This window comes from Odocoileus virginianus, chromosome 6 (genome assembly GCF_023699985.2).
Source record: "Odocoileus virginianus isolate 20LAN1187 ecotype Illinois chromosome 6, Ovbor_1.2, whole genome shotgun sequence".
In the NCBI taxonomy this organism is placed as follows: domain Eukaryota; kingdom Metazoa; phylum Chordata; class Mammalia; order Artiodactyla; family Cervidae; genus Odocoileus; species Odocoileus virginianus.
The window spans coordinates 49,562,921-49,584,645 of record NC_069679.1 but is presented as its reverse complement, the minus strand read 5'-3'; the positions used below and the strand labels follow the sequence as shown (position 1 = coordinate 49,584,645).

Genomic DNA, 21,725 nt, shown 5'->3' with positions numbered 1-21,725 from the left:
CACTGAAACCTCTGTTCAGCTTCACATACTTGTCTGTCAGCAATGGCACACCTTCTCCCGGCCTCGCTGCGGGAAACGTGAGTCACAGTCTGAGATGATCGTGACAATGAGCACATTCCCCATCCACCCCAGGCATGTGAGGTGGAAGGCACTCAGGGCAACGTGAAGGGAGAAAATCAATGCCCGATTTTTTTCCCACAATGACTCTGAAGCCCCGATGCACCTGGTCTTCCCATTGACTCACTCAGTCCATTTCACTCTGAAACCATCACTGTGAAGAAGCAGAGAGGGCACAGTGCATAAAAAGACTGTGTCTTTGTTTAGGTACCTGACTGAACAAGCGGAAAGAGGCTGGGTGTCCAGGCCTCAGGGAGGAGGAGTTTAGTTTGTTGATTTCAGTATAAACTAACCCTACCTCTCATTCATGTATTAAGTGTAGGTCTGCAAAGACACGGTCTCTGTTCTCAAGAAACATAGCCCCATGAGGATAGGACAACCATGAAAGAGATGATTTATCTTTTCTCTCTATGAGGTTAGTCATGGTTAATTCCATTTAATAGATGAAGAAATTAAGCCCTATTAATGGGAAGTGGCTGGCTCAGTTTCACTTATTCAGTGAGACTGAATCAGGGCTTATTCTGGAGGCGGCAGTTCATTTCTGGGAACCTGTGTGTGAGCCTTGTGGGACAGGAAAATCGAAAAGAGAGGAGGTCATCCAGCTGCCCCCTCTGCCTCCTCCTTTGGTCTTCCCAGGTGGGAAAGAAGGTGACCCACCTGGGGGCCCCGTGGTAAGAGTAGGCATGGATCCAAGCTCTTCCGGGGCCAGCAGGATGTGGCACCCGAGACAGAAGACACGCCCTAATACCTGACCCTGTGATGGGGTGAGGACACTGAAGACCTTTATTAAAGGTATCAGGGGTGGTAAGAATGTGACAGCGCTCAGACAACCTTTCCATTCAGCACCTGACAGATGGCTCACCTAGATCCCAGCTCACGCACTCCCTTCTTGCCCCAGGGCAGTCGTAATATTTTTGTACTGTCTGAGCTTCAACCACTTGTTTCTAGGGAGAGGTGAACAGTCTATTCATGCCCTGTGTATCTTGGACTTTGCATTCCAGAGAAGAAATTATTACTGGGGTTTTCAGAGACCAGGAATGAGAGCTGGCTTGTGGGAACTTTTCATCCTGACTCTTACAGAATGATGACCTTCAAAGATCTAAAGAGAAAAGACATATATTATTATATCCTCAGAATGTCTGAAGGATACATATTACCTCTGGGAATGGGAGAAAGGCAAACTTTTACTTTTTACTTTACATTTTTGTATTGTGTGTGTTTGAAAAAATAAGTAAGTGGTATTATTTTAGAGTTTAAAAATTAAATAAAGTCTACCACTTAACGTCTTGGAATCACAATTAATTACCAAGTAAGGTTAAATCTCTTGTTTTTCAATGGCATTTTCCCTTCCTTAGAATGTGCCTGCCCTTGTGCTAGATGGTAGAAGCCACCAACATGGCCTAAAGATACTGCAGGATTTCTCTGCCACCTCTAAATAACATCTAATCTTTCCCATTAAAAACAGGGGAAGTGGGAAAAGGACAACCTTGAGACACTATCTCCACTTCCTTACTTTCAATTCATGCTTCAACTCACTACAGTAGCTTCCAGTCTCAAGACTCTATTGAAACTCCCTGGGCAAACTAATGATCTTGTCCACTCCAGTGACCTGTTCTAGCCTCTGGTTCGCATGCTCTTCCCTTTCTTTCAAACCCCTCATCCAACCAGGGGCCAAATTCCATCAATTTAGTCATCTCTTGAATCTGCTCTAGTTTAGGCACACTCTGTCTCTCAATTGCAATAGAGTGGACTCTCAACATATGAATGTTTGATTTTCTCAGTTCAACTACTGTACCAACCTGGCCTGCAGAAAGTAAAAATCAGTCCCTTACTCAGCCCCTCTGCCCCCAACTCGACTACTCAAACCAGACGTGACTTCTGCCCCAGGGAAAAGGGACCTCTCTGCAAATTCAAACAGAGATGAAGCCATTGACTCTGAACTGAGCCTAGATGGACAGGTGTTATAGAGATTTCAGAGATTTCCCAGTGTATTCTTTATTCCACCTGATTTTCACCCTAGTGATGAATTTAGAACACAGCCCCTCTAAGAAGGAGTCTCTGGTGTCCCACCCTCTGAATCTGCCTTTCCCAGTGTAGCCAGCACCTTACTGAAATGCAGATGTACCATGATATCACTCCACCCTATCACATCTCATTCCCACTTAAAACTCTCATAGATCCCCCACCTTCTTAAAGCAGAGCTTCTCAAACTTTAGAGAACTTCAGAATTACCAAGGAAACTTAAATGGAAGATTTTTAAAAACAGATTTCTGGGGTTCTGAAAAATTCTGCTTCAGTTGGTCCAGGAGAATGTGTTTTATTAAGCACTCATGGATTCTGCTACAGCAGGTCCAAGAATTACACTTTGGAGAAAACATCAGTCTTCAGGAAGAGATCTTACTTTCTTAGCTTAATGGACGAGGTCCCTAACTATCATTCAAAAGTTACTTCCATGAAACCTCTCCTCTTTTCTTCATTTCTTTTTTTAAATTTTATTTATTTATTTACTTATGGCTGTGCTGATTCTTTGTTGTTGCTCGGGCTTTTCTCTAGTTGCAGCGAACAGGGGCCACTTTTCAATGCAGTGGCATGTCTTACTGCAGAACACGGGCTCAAAGGTACGCAGGCTTCAGTAGTTGCGGGGCATGGGATTAATAGCTGTGGTTTGCAGGCTCTAGAGCACAGGCTCAATAGTTGTGGTACGGGGCCTAGATGCTCCATGGCACACAGGATCCTCCTAGACCAGGGATCAAAGTTTCCTGCACTGGCATGCAGATTCTTTACCATGAGTTATCAGGGAAGACCTTTTTCTCCTTTCTTCCCTTCAGTCTGACCACTCCCTTCTCTGGACCCTCCTCCACACACTGTACAGACATCCAGAAGACCTTTTCTAAAATATTAATTGTCCATATGGCTTTTTTGGCCAGTGTGCCTGTACCTCTTTTGGAATAGGAATGGTGTCTGTTTCTTCTTTGTATCCTCAGTATTGAGCCGAGTTCACCAATGCTCCTGAGATGAATGAGTCAAATGCAGCTTGAACAACTTATAAGAAAAGAGAGGATGTGTATATAAAAATAGTTATATTAAAGGTTTAGATCATATTAATCCTTTTTTCAAACTATATCTCATCTAACTTAATTTTCAAAAAGAATAATCATGAAAGTCAAAAGCTCAGTGCTTAATAATCAAGATATTAATGAGTAAATGGATCCAGACAGAAGAAAGTAACCAGATACAGGCAAATCTGGAACTATACAGACTACAAGAAAGACAAAACCCAAGCTACTCACTCTAGCCCCTTGTTGCCATTTAGGAAACCAGATCTTATTTTTCAAGAGAAGTCAGAAATAAGACTTTATTTATGAATTTTCCTAAATTTTAAAACCAACAGGTCACAATGAACAATCCAAAAATTAAATTTTAAAAATTACATTATTAACAGAATTAAAAACAACAAAATATTTATGAATAATTTTAACAAAATAAATGCAAAATTCAGACTTTGAAAACCATAAAGTATTGTTGAAAGAAATTTAAGACGACCAAAATAATTGGAAAGACATTCCAAGTTCATGGATCAGAACTTCATGTTAAGATAGCAATACTCCTTGAACTGATCTATTGACTCAATTCCTGGCAAAACACCAGATGGCTTCTTTGCAGAAATTGACAGGCTGATCCGAAAATTCACATGGGAATTCAAGAGACCCAGAATGGCCAACCCAATGTTGAACAAGACAAAAGTTGGAGAACTCACATGTTCCAATTTCAAAACTCCCGACACAGTTGTACAATCAAAATACGTGTGGTAATTACATAAGTAAAGACATATAGATCAGTGAAATATAATTGACAGTCCAAATGAACCCTCATGTGCTCAGTCGCTTCAGTCGTATCCACCAATTGAATTTTGACGAGGGCACCAAAACAATTTAAGTGGGGAAAGACCAGTGTTTTCAACAAACAGTGCTGGAGCAGTTGGATATTACAGAATGAAATAACATAAAAAAGAATGAAATCAGATCTCTATTCCACATCATATGCAAAAAAAACTCAAAAATGGATCTAAGATCTACACATGGGAATTAAAATGATAATACTCTTTAAAGAAAATAGGCAAAAATTATCGTAACCTTGGCTATGACACCAAAAGTACAAGCAACCAAAGGAAAAGATATATAAATTGAATCTTATAAAAATCAAATACTTTCGTACTTCAAGGGACACTATCAAGAAAATGAAAAGATCACCCACAGAATGGGAGAACCTGTTTGCAAATGATTTATCTGATAAGGGATTTGCATCTATAATACATAAAGAATACTTACAACACAATAGTAAAAAGACAAGCTACACAATTTTTAAATGGAGAAATGATCCAAATAGACGTTTCTCAAAATAAGATATACAAATGGCCAGTAAGCACAGGAAAAACTGCTCAATGTTATTCATCACTAAGGAAATACACATCAAAACCACAATGAGATACCACTTCACACTCTTTGGAATGGCTATAACTTAAACAAACAAACAAACTGAAAATAGCAAGTGTTGGCAAAGATATGGAGAAACTGGAACCCTTGTACACTGGTAGTGGGAATATAAAATGGTAAAGACACAAGGGAAAACAACTTGGCAGTTTCTCAGAAAGTTAAACTTAGAACTACCATAAGGTCCAAAAATTCCACCCCTAGATATTCACTCATGAAAAGTGAAAATATAGGTCCACACATAAACATTCACTCAAATGTTCACAGCAGCACTAGCCATAATAACAAAAAGTAGAAACAACCTGAATATCCATCAAAATGATGAACAGATCAATAAAAAGTGGTATATCATGCCATGGACTTGTATTTGGCAACAAAAAGGAAGTGAAATACTGATAAATGGTACAACATGGATGAACTTTGAAAATATTTTTCTAAGGGAAAGAACGCAGTTACAAAAGACCGCATACTGTGTGATTCCATTTATATGAAATAACTGGAATACATAAATCTATAGAGCTAGAAAGGAAGGTTGGAAGGTTTGCAGGGGTGGGGTGTGAGTGCTACATGTTACAGAGTTGATTTGGGAGTTGATAAGAATGTTCCAATATTGGTGGTGATTGCACAATTCTGTGAGTATACTAAAATCCATTGAATTGTATACTTTATATGGGTGGATTATATGAAACACTATTACACCTCAATAGAATTATTATCAAGCAATATTATCAAGCAATAACAACAATAGGCCAAACAAATAATATCTGCAGGCAGTGTGTGATCCTGATATAAACTATTCAGGAAATATATGTGAATGGATGAATAATCCATCTATGAATAATGCTTCGGATCATTATAGTTGTTTGAAATCTTCAGCACCCTTGAGGCAGAGTTCATTGCTCTTCCTTTGGGCTCCCAGAATATCTTGGTCACACCCGAAGGTTGTACTCACCCAGTGATGATGCTATTTATCTATTTAAATGTCTATGTCTGCCCACTGCTAAACTGTGTGCTTTTCAAGGGCAGGGAGTGAGTCTTAGTCATCACTATCCCCAGCACCTCTTACAGGGTAATAAATGATTTATTTGAATGAAGGAGCCAAGAAATAATGTTCAGGAAGTCTCAAAATAACCTGCATCCTAACTGGACTATCTGTAATGTGTTCTTTCTTAAAGGGGTGTATTTCCAGTTAAAACAATCCTGAAGTAAAGCTGGTCAAAGCCTTCCTTACGCCAGGTTTGAGTTGGGTGTGTGTCTTGTGAAAGGGAGTGGAAAGTCCTTCCCCATGTAGTGCAGCACCAATCCAAGCAAACCTGGGGCAGGTGGACGCTGGGGAGGGGACTCTGTCTCTGGAATGAGGAGCAAGTTTAGAGGGAATTCAGTGAGACAGGCCTCAAGGGGAGAGGCACAAGTGGTCCTAGCAAACCCTTCTTCTTTTTAAAAAATTGAACTATGGTTGACTTACAATATTCTGTTAGTTTCAGGTATATAGCTTCAGATTCTTTTCCATTATTGGTTATTACATGATATCATGATATTGAATATAGTTACTTCCCTAAGCTACACAGTAAATCCTTGTTTATCTACTTTATATAGAGTGACGTGTAGCAATTATCTCCATACTCCCAACTGATCCCCCCCAAACCTTTCCCCTTTGGGAACCATAAGTTTGTTTTTCGTCTGAGAATCTATTAACACTGCCTTTTCTTAGATGGGCTTCCCTCCATAATTCAGTTGGTAAAGAAACCACCTGCAATGTGGGAGACCCTGGTTTGATTCCTGGGTTGGGAAGATCCCCTGGAGAAGGGAAAGGCTACCCACTCCATTATTCTGACCTGGAGAATTCCATGGGCTGTACAGACCATGGGGTCTCAAAGAGTCAGACATGACTGATTTCTTAGATGATCTTACAGCACCTTTGAAACTTGCCACCAAGAGCACAGGGCTGCTGACACCTTCTTGCTCTCCACCACTCTCTGTCCTCTTGTATTTGCTTTTCTTCAGAGTATTTACTGCTTACAACAATGTTTGTTGATAGTCTGTCTCCCCCACTAGAAGATTAGTAGCAGACAAGAAGACTGCTCTATCCCCAACAACTAGAATACTCTCTGGTATACAGTAGTCCCTCAAAGTAAACTTCAGTTGATTAAACTGGACAGATCTTTAAAATCCAAACATCTACCCTGATGAAAACTCCTGCTCCAGGTTCAAAAGTCTGAAAATCTGAACTTGATCACTCATTCCCACTGGGGTCTTTGCAACTAGGGAATTTCTGAGTCCTTAATTTTACAAAGATGGAATCTTCTAAGTAAGTTGTGTGCTCTGCTGGTCCTTCCTAAAGAAGGAAAGGCTCTCCAGGGTTCTCTCCATCTCCAGGGTTCCTGTCCAAGGCAAAGCAGAGCTGTGAAGGGCGCTAACCCTGTCACTCTGGCCCAGATCTCACAGACGCTCTTCCCCTGCTAAGTAGACGCCTTCCCCAGCAGCAAATGAAGAGGCACCTATATTTCAAAATTCCATTCCTAGTCCCACTAAGGCAAGCAGAACTGACAACATCTTAAACATAATCTCCTGGAGATTTTTAGAATTAATAAGGGCATTTTTAAGTTTATTCAGAAGAAGCATTTCTCTTTGACAATGGGCAACCTGGATCCTTCAGACAGAAAGTCTTGAGGGCCAGAAGCCCAGGTAAACAATAAAGATCTTGGTCTGGTTGGCACTTTGTTGACACTCCAATATTTTAGGATGTAAACTGCCTAGAAGCATCAAAAGAAAACTTTCAATTCATCTGAAAGACAGTACTGTTTGTCTGTGGGCAAGGAAAGTATGACAATCATCTGTATACCACACCAGGCAACTGTGCAGTATCTCATACCAACAGTCCTACTCACATTGAAAATCCCTTACACATGGGCATTTTTTTGAACTGCGAGTGGTTTCATATCTGCCTACAGACCTGAGCACAGACACAGTCACTCTGCTTGAGGTCATCCCTGAGGCAAAAACCACACTGAGAGTATTTGGAGGGCTCTGACCTCCCCCTAGGAATAACTTTATACTCATTTCTTGGGAGACATGAATGTCTCTTTCTGCTGCTGGGCACAGCCAGGTAAATCACATCCTATGTGATCATGTGCCTTTGTATGAACAGTGATTTACACTGCCTCTTTTCACAAGTGTTATCTCATTGGATCCTCACAGTAAAACTGTGAGAAACTGTCACAGAACCTGAACAGGTATATAATACCCCTTTTACACATAAGAAATTGATTCTTAGGGGTTCGGCCTTCTGCTCAAGCGTCACAGGGCTGGTTCAGAGAGAACACAGATCTTTTGCTGCTTAAAGCTATGCTGTTCCACATCATCTCCCTGACCTGGAGACGTTGAGTCTCAAAGCCCTACATCTATATAAAAGATACAAGCTACTGCACAGTGATTTTGATCACTAGTGTAAGAAGTTGGATGTGCTTCATCCTATTGATGAGGCATCTGCTGATAGCAGTTCCCCCACAGTACCTGCATCAGGTAAGAGAAGGCTCCCTGTGATGCTTACTTCCCTGCAGTGACCCATGCTCCACCTGGGTAGAGTCCAGGGACATTTGCAAAGTGAAAATGAATCAGGGATCTGAAAACATCTGGACTGAAGATACTGCATTGTATCTCTCTTCTATTCACCTGCCCAACCAGCCATTATATATATATATATATATATATATATATATATAGAGAGAGAGAGAGAGAGAGAGAGAGAGAGAGAGAGAGAGAGAAGTCTGAGCACCGAAGAATTGACACTTTCAAACTATGGTGTTGGAGAAGACTCTTGAGAGTCCCTGGGACTGCAAGGAGATTAAACCAGTCAATCCTAAAGGAAATCAACCCTGAATATTCAATGGAAGGACTGATGCTAAAGCTGAAGCTCCAATACTTTGGCCACCTGATGCAAAGAACCAACTCATTAGAAAAGACCCTGATGCCTGGAAGGATTGAAGGCAAAAGAAGAAGGGGGTGGCAGAGGATGAGATAAGGAGATAGCTTTACCAACACAGTGGATATAAGTTTAAGCAAACTCCAGGAAATGCTGGAGGACAGAGGGGCCTGGCGTGCTACAGTCCAAGGGGTCGCAAAGAGTCGGACACAACTTAGCGACCGAACAACAAGAACAATATATGTATAAACATTTAAACTACTTTTCTCTTTTTAATATATAGGTATTATTATTTTTGTTGCTGCATGAAGAGAAGAGGGAGAAAGGCATCTTCTGTAGGTGACAGGTGTTTTTATATTCTATAATAACTTATAGGAACTCAAGAGTTATTGCTGCAACCACCACCTAAAACAGTCAATTCCACACAGTTGATCATCCTTTATGTTTTGGAGGAACAAAAATTGCATCATAAAAAGGTGAAATCTCCATAAAAAATATTCTTAATGTGCTCTTGGCAGAAACTCCTTGGAGACCTCTTATCTTATATTCAATTGTAATACTGTCGAGATTCAAAAGCTGCAACCAATAGCTTCATGCTGAGTCCTTTGTGGAGAAGAGCAAATGCCCCATAATCCAGACTTCTAAGAAACTTTTAAGAAAGTTTTATCATTGTGTAAGTATAATTCTAGGAATTCAAGAATGCTATTTTCTGTTGTTCTTAAAGAAGGTCTCTATTTTGGTGGACTGGTCCCCATTAATGAAAATGAGAACTGAAATACTGGCCCTACTCAGATTATATTGCCTTTGAAATAGCAATTGACTACTCTTTGCTGATGGATCCAGTGAAATCCCAAGTTGCGTCAAGGCATTAATATGTTTAGAAGAGAAGCAGCCTTAGTAGTGCTGCTTACAGGAAGAACAAACTGAATAACTGATCCCCACAGCCATTTAACTAGAGATCTGTGTTTAAAAAAGGCAAGCTTCATTCTATTCCCTGGAAGGTCCTCATTTTTCCAAACACTATCATGCCCTTTTGCTTTCATTTTATACTTCCTTCCTTCCTTCCACTCTTTTCTTTGTTTATATGACAGCTGTAAGTGCATTTCCATGAATATTTCCAATTTTCACCTGCCCACCCCAGAGTAGGACAGCACTTCTCTTGCTCCTTTGAAGCTGGTGCAGCTCCCGATTTAGTGAATGTATGCAAGCAGACTATTCCTTTGGGAGTGATTTTTTTTTTCTTTAAATTTCCTCTCTTTCAATTAAGGAGGCACAGAGACAGAGCCTCCCTTAGCCCAGGTTCTGAGGGAGAACACACAGTAAGAGACCCGAGCCACTTTGCTGCAGACACATGATATTAGAGACAAATAAACCTTTTTTTTTTTTTACTTGACTCAGCTGCTGAGATGCTTGGCTTGCTTATTACCATAGAATGACTTAGTCTACCCTGACCTTTATGGTAACCATGAAAGGGAAAAAGGAACAGACCACAGAGTCTAGGAGCATGGGCTCTGGGAATCAGGCAGGCCAGGTCTGAAACTCAGCTTTGCATGTACTAGCTGTGACACTGTGAGCAAATAAGTTGCATCTAAGGCCTCAGTTTCTTCATCTATAAAATAGGGCCAATAACTTACTGTTACATAAGGTTATTATGAGGCTCAAATAAGGTGATGCAGGTGTGGTGCTCAGCATAGTGACGGAGCATGAGAAGGGCTCAGTAAAAGGCAGTGACTATCCTGGGATAACAGTGTTCCTCACCCTCCTCTTCAGTTCCTAGTTGGGGGAGGTGATGAATAAGCCTCAACTACTATGAAGGGACCTCAATTAAGAGCACTCTTTTATAGAGTGTGATAAACACTAGGATGTAAGGTGCTATGGGAGTGTGTAGGAGGGGCTCCAACCCAGCCTCAGGCAATCAGGGAAGATTTTTTAGAAGAGATGTTGGTGTGAGTCATGATGGGAAACTAAGGAGAGGATTGGGATGGGAGTTCAAGGCAACAGGTAGAGCATGTGCAAGAGAGAAAGGGGAAGAATAAGAGGTGCTTCAAAAGCATTCAATATGACTAAAGTCCAGAGATATGTCTGGAGGTGTAGATAGGTGTAACTACAGTATATTAGTTATCTAGTTCACTGTCTGCCTGCATAACTCAATACGCTCTTGGTGGCTAGCAACTGGGTCCATTTACCTGGCATTCTTAGAGTCCCATACAATACATGGGATGCAGTAGGCTCTCGATAAATGGTCACAGAATATCTGATGATTATAACCAAGTTTCAAGCCACCTAAGACTAAGTGTGAGAGACTTAATTTTCTTAGGCTCCAAAATCACTGCAGATGGTGACTGCAGCCATGAAATTAAAAGACGCTTGCTCCTTGGAAGAAAAGCTATGACAATTCCAGACAGTGTATTAAAAAGCAGAAACATTACTTTGCCAACAAAGGTCCGTCCAGTCAAAGCTATGGTTTTTCCAGTAATCATGTATGGATGTGAGTGAAGTGAAGTCGCTCAGTCGTGTCCAACTCTTTGCAATCCCATTGACGGAGTAGCCTACCAGGCTCCTCCGTCCATGGGAGGCAAGAGTACTGGAGTGGGTTGCCATTTCCTTCTCCAGAAGATCTTCCCGACCCAGGGATTGAACCTGGGTCCCCCACAGTGTAGACAGATGCTTTACCATCTGAGCCAGCAGGGAAGTATGGATGTGAGGTTGAACTTTACAAAGAAAGCTGAATGCCAAAGAATTGATGTTTTTGAACTGTGGTGTTGAAGAAGACTCTTGAGAGTGCCTTGGACTGCAAGGAGATCAAACCAGTCAATCCTAAAGGAAATCAGTCCAGAATATTCATTGGAAGGACTGATGCTGAAGCTGAAACTTCAATACTTTGGCCACCTGAGGTGAAGAACCAACTCATTGGAAAAGACCCTGATGCTGGGAAAGATGGAAGGTAAGAGGAGAAGGGGATGACAGAGGATGAGATGGTTGGATGCACCACTGACTCGATGGGCATGAGTTTGAGCAAGCTCCAGGATACAGAGATGGACAGGGAAGCCTGGCATGCTGCAGTCCATGGGGTCGCAAAGGGTCGAACATGACTGAGGGACTGAACAACAACAACAAAGTTAAGTGTGATGTCAGTTTCTCCTCATGCTTCCATAAATTTCCAAACAACACTTCCGACCAGCCCACTTCACAGACCCAAATAAATACAAGCTAAAAATACAGCCCAGGTCATGAATCATAAATGAGATGGAAAAGCAGTGACTCACAGAAGTTAATCTGCTTCCCAGGAGAGTGTTGCTGGATGTCCTTTGCTCTGAAAGGTGAGGCAAAATGCCAGCACCATCACTGTACAGACACAGCTAATATAATTACCAGGCCTGCCATTGGGTGCCCATCTGGTATTCTAAGGCTCCCATTCAGGGGTGCCAAGGGGCAGCAGCCTTGTGCCTCCCATTCAGGGCAGCACAGGGATGGGCCCTGGCACAGAAGCTAACAGGGTACTCTGGGTTTATACTCAGTAAATGATGTAGGTCCCTGTCCACTGTATCAGTGGTCCAACATGTCCACCATCTTGTTGGCTATGGTCTTAATTTGGTTACTGTTATAGCCAAGGCAACATCTTTGCAGAATGGCTTCGTGGATGACCTATCAATATATTTGTATCCTTGTCTAATTAAGAACTTAATCTAATAATGATGGTGTTATTAGATGGTCTCTCCTGCCAATCCATAATCCACTTAAAATGCTACATCTTTGGGTTTTAATGTCCTTATTTCTCAGTTCTGAGCACCTCAGAAAATTAAAGTATAACCCTTACTCCCAAATCACACAAATATGACTCAGCCTTGAGTACTTAGGACACAGAGTTTTATTGTAAAATTAAACACTTATTGAAGGAACACTGTACACTCACAAATGAGAGCATCTGCAAATACTAGCACAAGGTAGACAAACTTTAGCAACCTTATCAAACTCTCTCTCTTATTCATTTTTCTCTACCCCACAAAAGTATCTGCACCCTTCCCCCTATTTGATGCACCCATCAAATATCCTTAAATTTTTACCCATCTGTCATATTGAATCCTGCCCTCGACACATAATCTGAAATCTTGGGTAGTAATATACATAACTAAATTACTACTAAAAACTAGGTACCATTTAATTAAATGTTACTGGAAAAAGCCAACATTGTTGTCGTCAGTTGCCATGTTTGGTCAAACGCGATGGCCACAGTAGGAACATCTGTACAACAGTGGTTTCCAGCTCTCTAAGACTGTACCCATGCCCAGTGTGTGGTCATGTCTGAAGGCCATGGTGGCCAAAGAACCTCATTCACGCCACCCTTCCTCATAGTCACAGCACTGAAGTCCTACATGAATGGTCAGTTGTTCAGTTATGCTGAAACCACAAATCACATTAGTCAGTCTCCCACTCGGTGATAAACTGCTGAATGATGCCGTACTAGTTTTCAGCATTCATGATTTCTCCGAAACAGAAGCAGCCAACAATATGCCTTTGCAAAAGTGCAGCCCAAATGTTAATCATCTCTCATTACACGTCTTTGTACATGAAACACAAGAGTGTTTCAGTGAAGTCTAGCTCCTGATAATATGACTAAAAGGATACTGGCTTGAAAGGAATTTAGAGATTATCCATTTCAACCCCTCTACTTTTCATGGATTAAAACGAATAAAGTGGTTTATCTGATGTCACTCAGAATGTAAAGCACAGGCAGAGGAAAGTCACTAAAGACACAAAATGAAAGTCAGAAATGCACAAGGACAGCCAGAAGAGTGTGACATGGCAGACACTGAGGGAACAGAGAGTTTCACAGAGGAAGAGATCGTTAACTGAAGTCAGGGCCGATGAGGCCTGTTGAGAGGACCAACAGGCCAGAGGCTGGAACATGTCCACTGGAATCTGGCAACTATTAGTTTTAATGTTGGCTTTAGTTGATGTTGGGACCAATATCAGTAAAGCAGAAGAGCAGAAGTCAGAAAGTAGGACAGTTAGCATGTGGTCCAGAGGTGAGGAAGTAAACCAGTGAGCAGAGTGCTTTTGTAGTTTATTTTTGTTTTGAGAACTTGATATTTTAACAAAAGAGGAAAGATAAGCTAAAGGAAGAGGTTACTTTAAGGATGGAACAGACTTGAGCATGCTTATGTTCATATGACAGAAAGGTTGATGGCAACAGGAGGGGAGAGAATAGTGAGACAGAAGTGGGACCCACTCAGCAAATACGTTAGGCCAGATTCAAAGAAATTCTTTAAATAATGAATCAAATTCTCCCAAGTACCCAAATTAAATAGCTTTCAAAGCTGGAAGAAACATTTTGCCTTTTAATATGTTTGGATAGTATTTGGAGATTCTTAAATATTCTTTTAAATAATCATGACCGAGCCTAGGTTTGTGTAAGTAGAAACGCTGTTAACAGTGGACAGTAGCATTGTCCTACCACTTCAGCAACCACAGAGTTGTTTCAGAATAAACAGAATAAACATTGTGATCAGATCAAGTCAACATTTGAAAAAAATAAAACCCTAAGGGACTTCCCCGGTGGTCCAGTGGCTAAGACCCTGAGCTTGCAAAAGCAAGAGACTCTGGTTCGATCCAAGGTTGGAAAACTAGATCCCACATGCCACAATCAGGAGTTCACATGCTGCAACTAAAAAGATCCTGCATGCTACAACTAAGACCCAGCACAGCCAAATAAATAAATACCCTAGACTCATAAAACCTTTGCACTGGAAAAGGCTATTTGTTCCTAATAAGTGACTTGAATGAGGTCCTGGAATGTCACAAAGATCTAAACAAGTATAGACATTTGCTAACCGGTTCACTCTATCAGACATTAAGTTCCCAATGAATTCCAAGACAGATTTGTGAATCAGACTCAAATAATGCCTTTAGATTACTTAAAGTGACACTTTCAGAAAGAAACTCAAATAGACTTTCAGATTAAATTTGCTTATTTTACAGCATGTATCTTTAAAAAAAAAAAGAAAACACAAAACTCAGCATTTTTAGTTGAGGAGAAAGAAAGCAGGAAGAGCTGCACTATCCTTTAAAGTCCATTAGCATGAGATAGATCTTTAGTACTATCGGTTGTTAAATTGAGTAATGACTTTCTACAAGAATATATAGTCCATTGTAAGTACTCAAAAAGAGGGAACAGGAAGCAAGAGTCTAGGGGCAGAGAGAAGCCAATCAATAATAGCTAACAACAGGAGTCTAGTTCAGGTTTGAGATTCTCATGGAAATCAAGAAGCTTCTTTCCGTCCCCGGCAGCTAACTATACTCTGAACCTCTAACTATGGCCCTGAACACCCTGACCAACAGCACTCATGAGGACACAAACAGAAACCAAGAAGAGAGGGTGACATTGCACAGATGGCTCTAGACCAGTCACTCCCAAAACACCCAAAGAGGATCTCTGCTCATGGCCTTGTTTTCTTTAACATCCTTCTGAAATCCTGCATCCTCCAGAAAGTCCTCTAATCCTCCCACTGAAGAAATGAGATAGCCAGTTTAACCATAACCAAAAATCATCCTTTTCAACAATCTACACCTACACACTTTGAAGTGATCCAGGGACAGACCACTGTAAAGCTCTGTGAGTAACACTGTGTGATGACCTGCCTTTGTCTTGCCTGTCCTAAACCATGAGCTCCTAGGAGGCCAGGGCAGACTCTGGATGGCCTGCTTATATCTTTTCCCTCCTTTTCCTTTCCTTCTTTCTTCCATACTAGCAGAACCCTGAATATATCCAGCTTTAAAACTAGCATTTCCCAGCTTTGCTTGAAGCAAGGTGGCCAGTGAGATATAAGAGAATGTCATCAGGCAAGACTTCAGGAAAGCTACTTAAAATGGGCTAACTCAGACTGGGGGTGCACCATTTTTGTCCTTGCCCTTCCTTCTTCCTGCTGCCTAGAAAATGGACATGATAAGAGGCTACTCAAGTGGCCATACTGCAATGAGTGAGTCTGAGGATGACAGCCATGTGCTAAAAGATGGACAGACACACAGATGGAAGGAGCCTAGGTTACTGATGACTGTGGGACCACTATGTAGCTCTCGTCTACCTACTAATGGACTTTTTTCACATGAGCAAAGAAGTAAATTTCTGTTCTGTTTAAGCTCTAGTTATTTGAGGCTTTGTGACAACCTAATCCAAAGTGATACAGAGGCCTCTTAACCTGTGCTTTCCAAATGGCAGCCAAGGAGTCAGGGCTCCTCTGAGGGTCCCTTCCTACCGAATGAGAGCTCTGTGAAAAGGTTTAGGGCTAGAATCAGTTCAGTAGTCCTTAAATAAATTTTCCTATATACCAGCAAAACTAATATTTTAATTCCTATTACCAAAAGGCAGAGCCTTTACAATAACACTTTAAATGGAAGTCTCATCCTTGACGACTGTAAATGTCCTAAACATGGCTGAGAATACAGAAGTAAATGCCCAGAGAGATGTTTTAAAATTAAGTTAACACTAAAGTTTATGTTTGTGTTTTTCTCTTAGGAAAGCACCTCAATCCTTTACTCAGAGCCTGTTTACTCTCCTTTTTTTAATATGGAAATTTATTTATTCAAATTTTATTTAGCCAATATTAATTGAGCTCCTATTTCAAGACAGACAATAAAAAGCTAAAATTGAGCATAACTATATCAACCAGAAATGGTCATTTTTAACATGTTGGTTATTTTATTCCTTTTGACAATGTATATACTGTATAAAAATATTTTCAATGCCATTTTAAAAGTAACTTTCTATCCTGAGATTTTCAGTTAACATTATCTCATAAATTCAATTATATTATAATTTTATAATTATACCATAATTTCAATTTAGCATTATATTATAACCTGTGTCTCAAATTATTTTAAAAAATCCAAAATATGATTTTTAATTACTTCACAGTAGCTATATTTGTCAGCTGTTACATCAATGGGGCTTCCCAAGTGGCTTGGTGGTAAAAGAATCCACCTGCCAATATAGGAGATGAAGGAGACAGAAGCTCAATCCTTGGGTCAGGAAGATCCCCTGAAGAGGAAATGGCAACTCACTCCAGTATCTTGTCTGAAAATTCCACGGACTGAGGAGCCTAGCGGACCACTCTAAAACGCTGTGGCTTATAACAAACAACATTTAAATCTTATAATTACAGATCTGTGGATAGGTTGCGGTAGCTATCCTCCAAGCTATGAAATGACTGGATATAGATGCAGGTTTTGAAATTAGATTTGAATCTGCTCCATGGCCCCCTTATTCTCAGAGCCCTTTAACTCTTGATTTAGATACACTTGTAAAAGGTGGCCTTCTCAGGAGCTCGAAAACCCACACTGAAGTTTTGAGTTCTGGAAACAGGCTCATCATCAAAAGCAAAGTGTGACAGCTGACTAAGTGAAAGAATCTGAAAAATTGTAAAAGAAAAAGAAAAAAAGACATGCAAATTTTAAAAGCTCAGCCATATGGGGACTTGGAGTTCAAGACAACCAACACATCACATTCATTAACTTCTGAGGCCCTTGTTCCCAGCACAGTTCAGTTCAGTCACTCGGTCATGTCCAACTCTTTGCGACCCCATGAACCGCAGCACGCCAGGCCTCCCTGTCCATCACCAATTCCAAGAGTCCACCCAAACCCATGTCCATTAAGTCGGTGATACCATCCAACCATCTCACCCTCTACTGTCCCCTTCTCCTCCTGCCCTCAATCTTTCCCAGCATCAGGGTCTTTTCAAATGCGTCAACTCTTCACATCAGGTGGTCAAAGTCTTGGAGTTTCAGCTTCAACATCAGTCCTTCCAATCAACACCCAGGGCTGATCTCCCTTAGGATGGACTGGTTGGATCTCCTTGCAGCCCAAGAGACTCTCAAAAGTCTTCTCCAACACCACAGTTCAAAAGCTTCCATTCTTCAGGGCTCAGTTTTCTTTATAGTCCAACTCTCACATCCATACATGACCACTGGAAAAACCATAGCCTTGACTAGATGGACATTTGTTGACAAAGTAATGTCTCTGCCTTTTAATATGCTGTCTAGGTTGGTCATAACTTTCCTACCAGTGAGTAAGCGTCTTTTAATTTCATGGCTGCAATCACCATCTGCTGTGATTTTGGATCCCAGAAAAATAAAGTCAGCCACTCTTTCCACTGTTTCCCCATCTATTTGCCATGAAGTTATGGGACCGAATGCCATAATCTTAGTTTTCTGAATGCTGAGTTTTAAGCCAGCTTTTTCACTTTTTTGTACAGTTCTTCTGTGTATTCTTGCCACCTCTTCTTAATATCTTCTGCTTCTGTTAGGTCTCTGCCATTTCTGTCCTTTATTAAGCCCATCTTTGCATGAAATGTTCCCTTGCTATCTCTAATTTTCTAGAAGAGATCTCTAGTCTTTCCCATTCTATTGTTTTCCTCTACTTCTTTGCATTGACCACTGAGGAAGGCCTCCTTATCTGTCCTTGCTGTTCTTTGGAACTCTGCATTCAAATGGGTATATCTTTCCTCTTCTCCTTTGCTTTTTGCTTCCCTTCTTTTCACAGCTATTTGTAAGGCCTCCTCAGACAGCCATTTTGCTTTTTTGCATTTCTTTTTCTTGGGGATGGTCTTAATTCCGGTCTCCTGTACAATGTCACAAACCTCTGTCCATAGTTCATCAGGCACTCTATCAGATCTAGTCCCTTAAATCTATTTCTCACTTCCACTGTATAGTCATAAGGGATTTTATTTAGGTCATACCTGAATGGTCTAGTGGTTTTCTCCACTTTTTTCAATTTCAGTCTGGATTTGGCAATAAGGAGTTCATGATCTGAGCCACAGTCAGCTCCTGGCCTTGTTTTTGCTAACTATATAGAGCATCTCCATCTTTGGCTGAAAAGAATATAATCAATCTGATTTCAATGTCGACCATCTGGTGATGTCCATGTGTAGTGTCTTCTCTTGTGTTGTTGGAAGAGGGTGTTTGCCATGACCAGTGTGTTCTCTTGGCAAAACGCTATTAGCCTTTGCCCTGCTTCATTCTGTTCCAAGGCCAAATTTGCCTGTTACTCCAGGTCTTTCTTGACTTCCTACTTTTGCATTCCAGTCCCCTATAATGAAAAGGACATCTTTTTTGAGTATTAGTTCTAGAAGGTCTTGTAGGTCTTCATAGAACTGTTCAACTTTAGCTTCTTCAACGTTACTGGTGGGGGCATAGACTTGGATTACCATGATATTGAATGGTTTGCCTTGGAAACGAACAGATCATTCTGTTCCGAGATCATTCTGTTGTTGTTTTTGAGATTGCATCCAAGTACTGCATTTCGGACTCTTTTGTTGACTATAATGGCTATTCCATTTCTTCTAAGGGATTCCTGCCTCAGTAGTAGATATGATGGTCATCTGAGTTAAATTCACCCATTCCAGTCCATCTTAGTTCACTGATTCCTAGAATGTTGATGTTCACTCTTGTCATCTCCTGTTTGACCACTTCCAATTTGCCTTGATTCATGGACCTAACATTCCAGGTTCCTATGCAATATTGCTCTTTACAGCATCAGACCTTGCTTCTATCACCAGTCCCATCCACAACTGGGTGTTGTTTTTGCTTTGCCTCCATCCCTTCATTCTTTCTAGAGTTATTTCTCCACTGATCTCCAGTAGCATATTGGGCACCTACTGACCTGGGGAGTTCATTTTTCAGTGTCCTATCTTTTTGCCTTTTCATACTGTCATGGGTTCTCAAAAGAATACTGAAGCGGTTTGCCATTCCCTTCTCCAGTGGACCACATTCTGTCAGACCTTTCCACCATGACCCGTCCGTCTTGGGTGGCCCCACACGGCATGGCTTAGCTTCATTGAGTTAAAGAAGGCTGTGGTCCCTGTGATCAGATTGGCTAGTTGTCTGTGATTGAGGTTTCAGTCTGTCTGCCCTCTGATGCCCTCTCTCAGTGCCTACCGTCTTACTTGGGTTTCTCTTCATGGCTGCTCCAGCAAAGCGCAACCACTGCTCCTTACCTTGGACGTGGGGCAGCTCCTCTCAGCCCTACGTCTGAGGTCAGGGGCAGTGGCTGAGAGGAGCTACTCCACGTCCGAGGTCAGGGGCAGCGGCCGAGAGGAGCTAACCCATGTCCAACGGTCCCAGCACAGCACCACGATGAGAGCTCTGTTTCCACCAGAAGAAAAGTTGGGTTACATTCTAATCTGTATCTACTCACAGATACAGACTCAAGAAAGCTGAAGACACACATCCACATCAAACCTTATACATGAATGCTCGCTGCAGCATTAGTGATAAAAACCAAAAAGTAGAAATAGCCCAAATATCTATCAGCTAATGAACAGATCAACAAAATGTAGTTTATCCATACAATGGAATGTTACTCCGCCAAAAATAGCAATGAAGTACTGATACAAGCTACAACATGGATGAATCTTGAAGATATTATGCTAGGTGAAAGAAGCCAGACACAAAGGGCCATGTATTGCATGGTGCCATTTATATGACATTTCCAGAACAGGCAAATACAGAAGACAGAAAGTAGACTAGCAGCTGCTAGGGGCTGGAGAGTGTGATGGGGAATGAGTGCTAATGGGTACGTGGCTTCTTTCTGGAGTGATAAAAATGTTCTAAAACCAGACAATGGTTATGACTGCATAGTTCTGAGAATATATTAATATGAAAAACTATGGAATTGTATACTTAAAAAGTGAATTTCATGACATGTGAATTATATCTCAATGAAACAGTTATTAAAAAATCAAACATAGATCTAGAGGGAAAAAGTCTGGCACTTCCTTCTCAAAAAATTTTTTTCAATCAGCCATCAAGCATCTCTGAAGAGAAAGAAGCGTATAATCTTCATTAGACAGAAGTTTCCATATAAAATATTTCAAGTTCTAAAAGACTGACTTCTAAAGGGAGAAGCTTCAGTAATCTGAGAAGTTCAGTGATTTCCTGGTGATATCAACTAAATGAGCCTGACTTATCAGGATTCCTACCAGTAGTGTTGACAGCATCGTGGGCACCTCATTCAGAAGGAACTGCCTCCCTCTTAGCTCACAGCTCACTTAAACAGTTGGGTGATGACTCACCAGAGTTTCTGCCCTTTCATTTTTCAGGGTTGCTCAGTGTGTGTAGGAAGCATTAGCTCACTAGCAGGTGAGCCACCTTAAAACCGTTCTGGAAGTCAGCAGGGTATAAATCATAAATAAATATATTAACCGTGAGTATGCATATTACGCTTCCTGGAGGCCTCCAAGATCAATACTCACTCCCTGCCAGGACCAGGGGCCTCCCACAGTCACTGCCCACATCCCACCTCATCCTTCTGTTTCCTTCTCCTCCCCCTTTGCTTTCCTCCTCCTCTTGCTCCTTCCCTTCATAGCTGACAGCCTAGTTAGAAAATCCGATTCTTTTATTTTCTGTAGAGATTTGGAAATTCACCACACCCCTCAATCCAGAATCTCCTGTACTTGCATCACGCTGGGGTTTGCTGCAGGGCTCCATCCACTCCTCTTTTCTGGCCCTCTGTGCAGTACATTCTGAATATTCCCTCCACAGAGCATTCCTATCACTGGACCAGGCACAGTGATGCAGTGTTTGAAGTCTTAGTCTTTATTTTCTCAGAATTTTGCAACCTATGACTGTTTGTTGTAAAACAGAAAGAATGTAAGATCTGAAACTTCCCTGGTGGTCCAATGGCTAAGAATCCAAGCTGCCAGTGCAGGGAGCCCAGGTTTGATCCCTGGTCAGGGAACTAGATCGCATATCTGAGACTGAGTTCACCAGCTACAGCTAAAGATTCTCAACTGAGTTTGCATGCTGCAACTAAAGATCAAAGATCCTGCATGCCACAACTAAGACCCAGCATATCCAGATAAATACATAAATAAATAAGACCTAAGATCCCACCTCTCCCTTGCTTAAAATCAAATTGCAATTTGGGGGGCGGGGGAAAGAATGTTAAGATCTGGTGCTGAAGAAGGATTTCTTTGTTTTGGAGTGAACAGCTTAGAGCTACTCCAGATGGGTTAACATATTTTTTTTAACTCATCTCTGTATCTGAAGGGATTAAGAAGAGATACTTGAAATAACTCAGACAGGTTCTAAGAGTCCAGCATTATGCAGCCAGGCATGTGTGAGCTCCCATGAGTGGTCCATCCACAATGTGTGGTGATGGGGAGTCAGCAGTGGGGGTGGATGAACTACCTTGAAAAGTTTTA

General features: G+C 41.2%; 1 protein-coding gene across 3 annotated transcripts in view; it reads right to left on the bottom strand.

The window, feature by feature from the left end:
• The window catches only part of SHC4 (SHC adaptor protein 4), a 121,100-nt gene that overhangs the window by 79,897 nt on the left and 19,478 nt on the right, over positions 1–21,725 (bottom strand). The gene's annotated exons all lie outside the window — the stretch shown is intronic.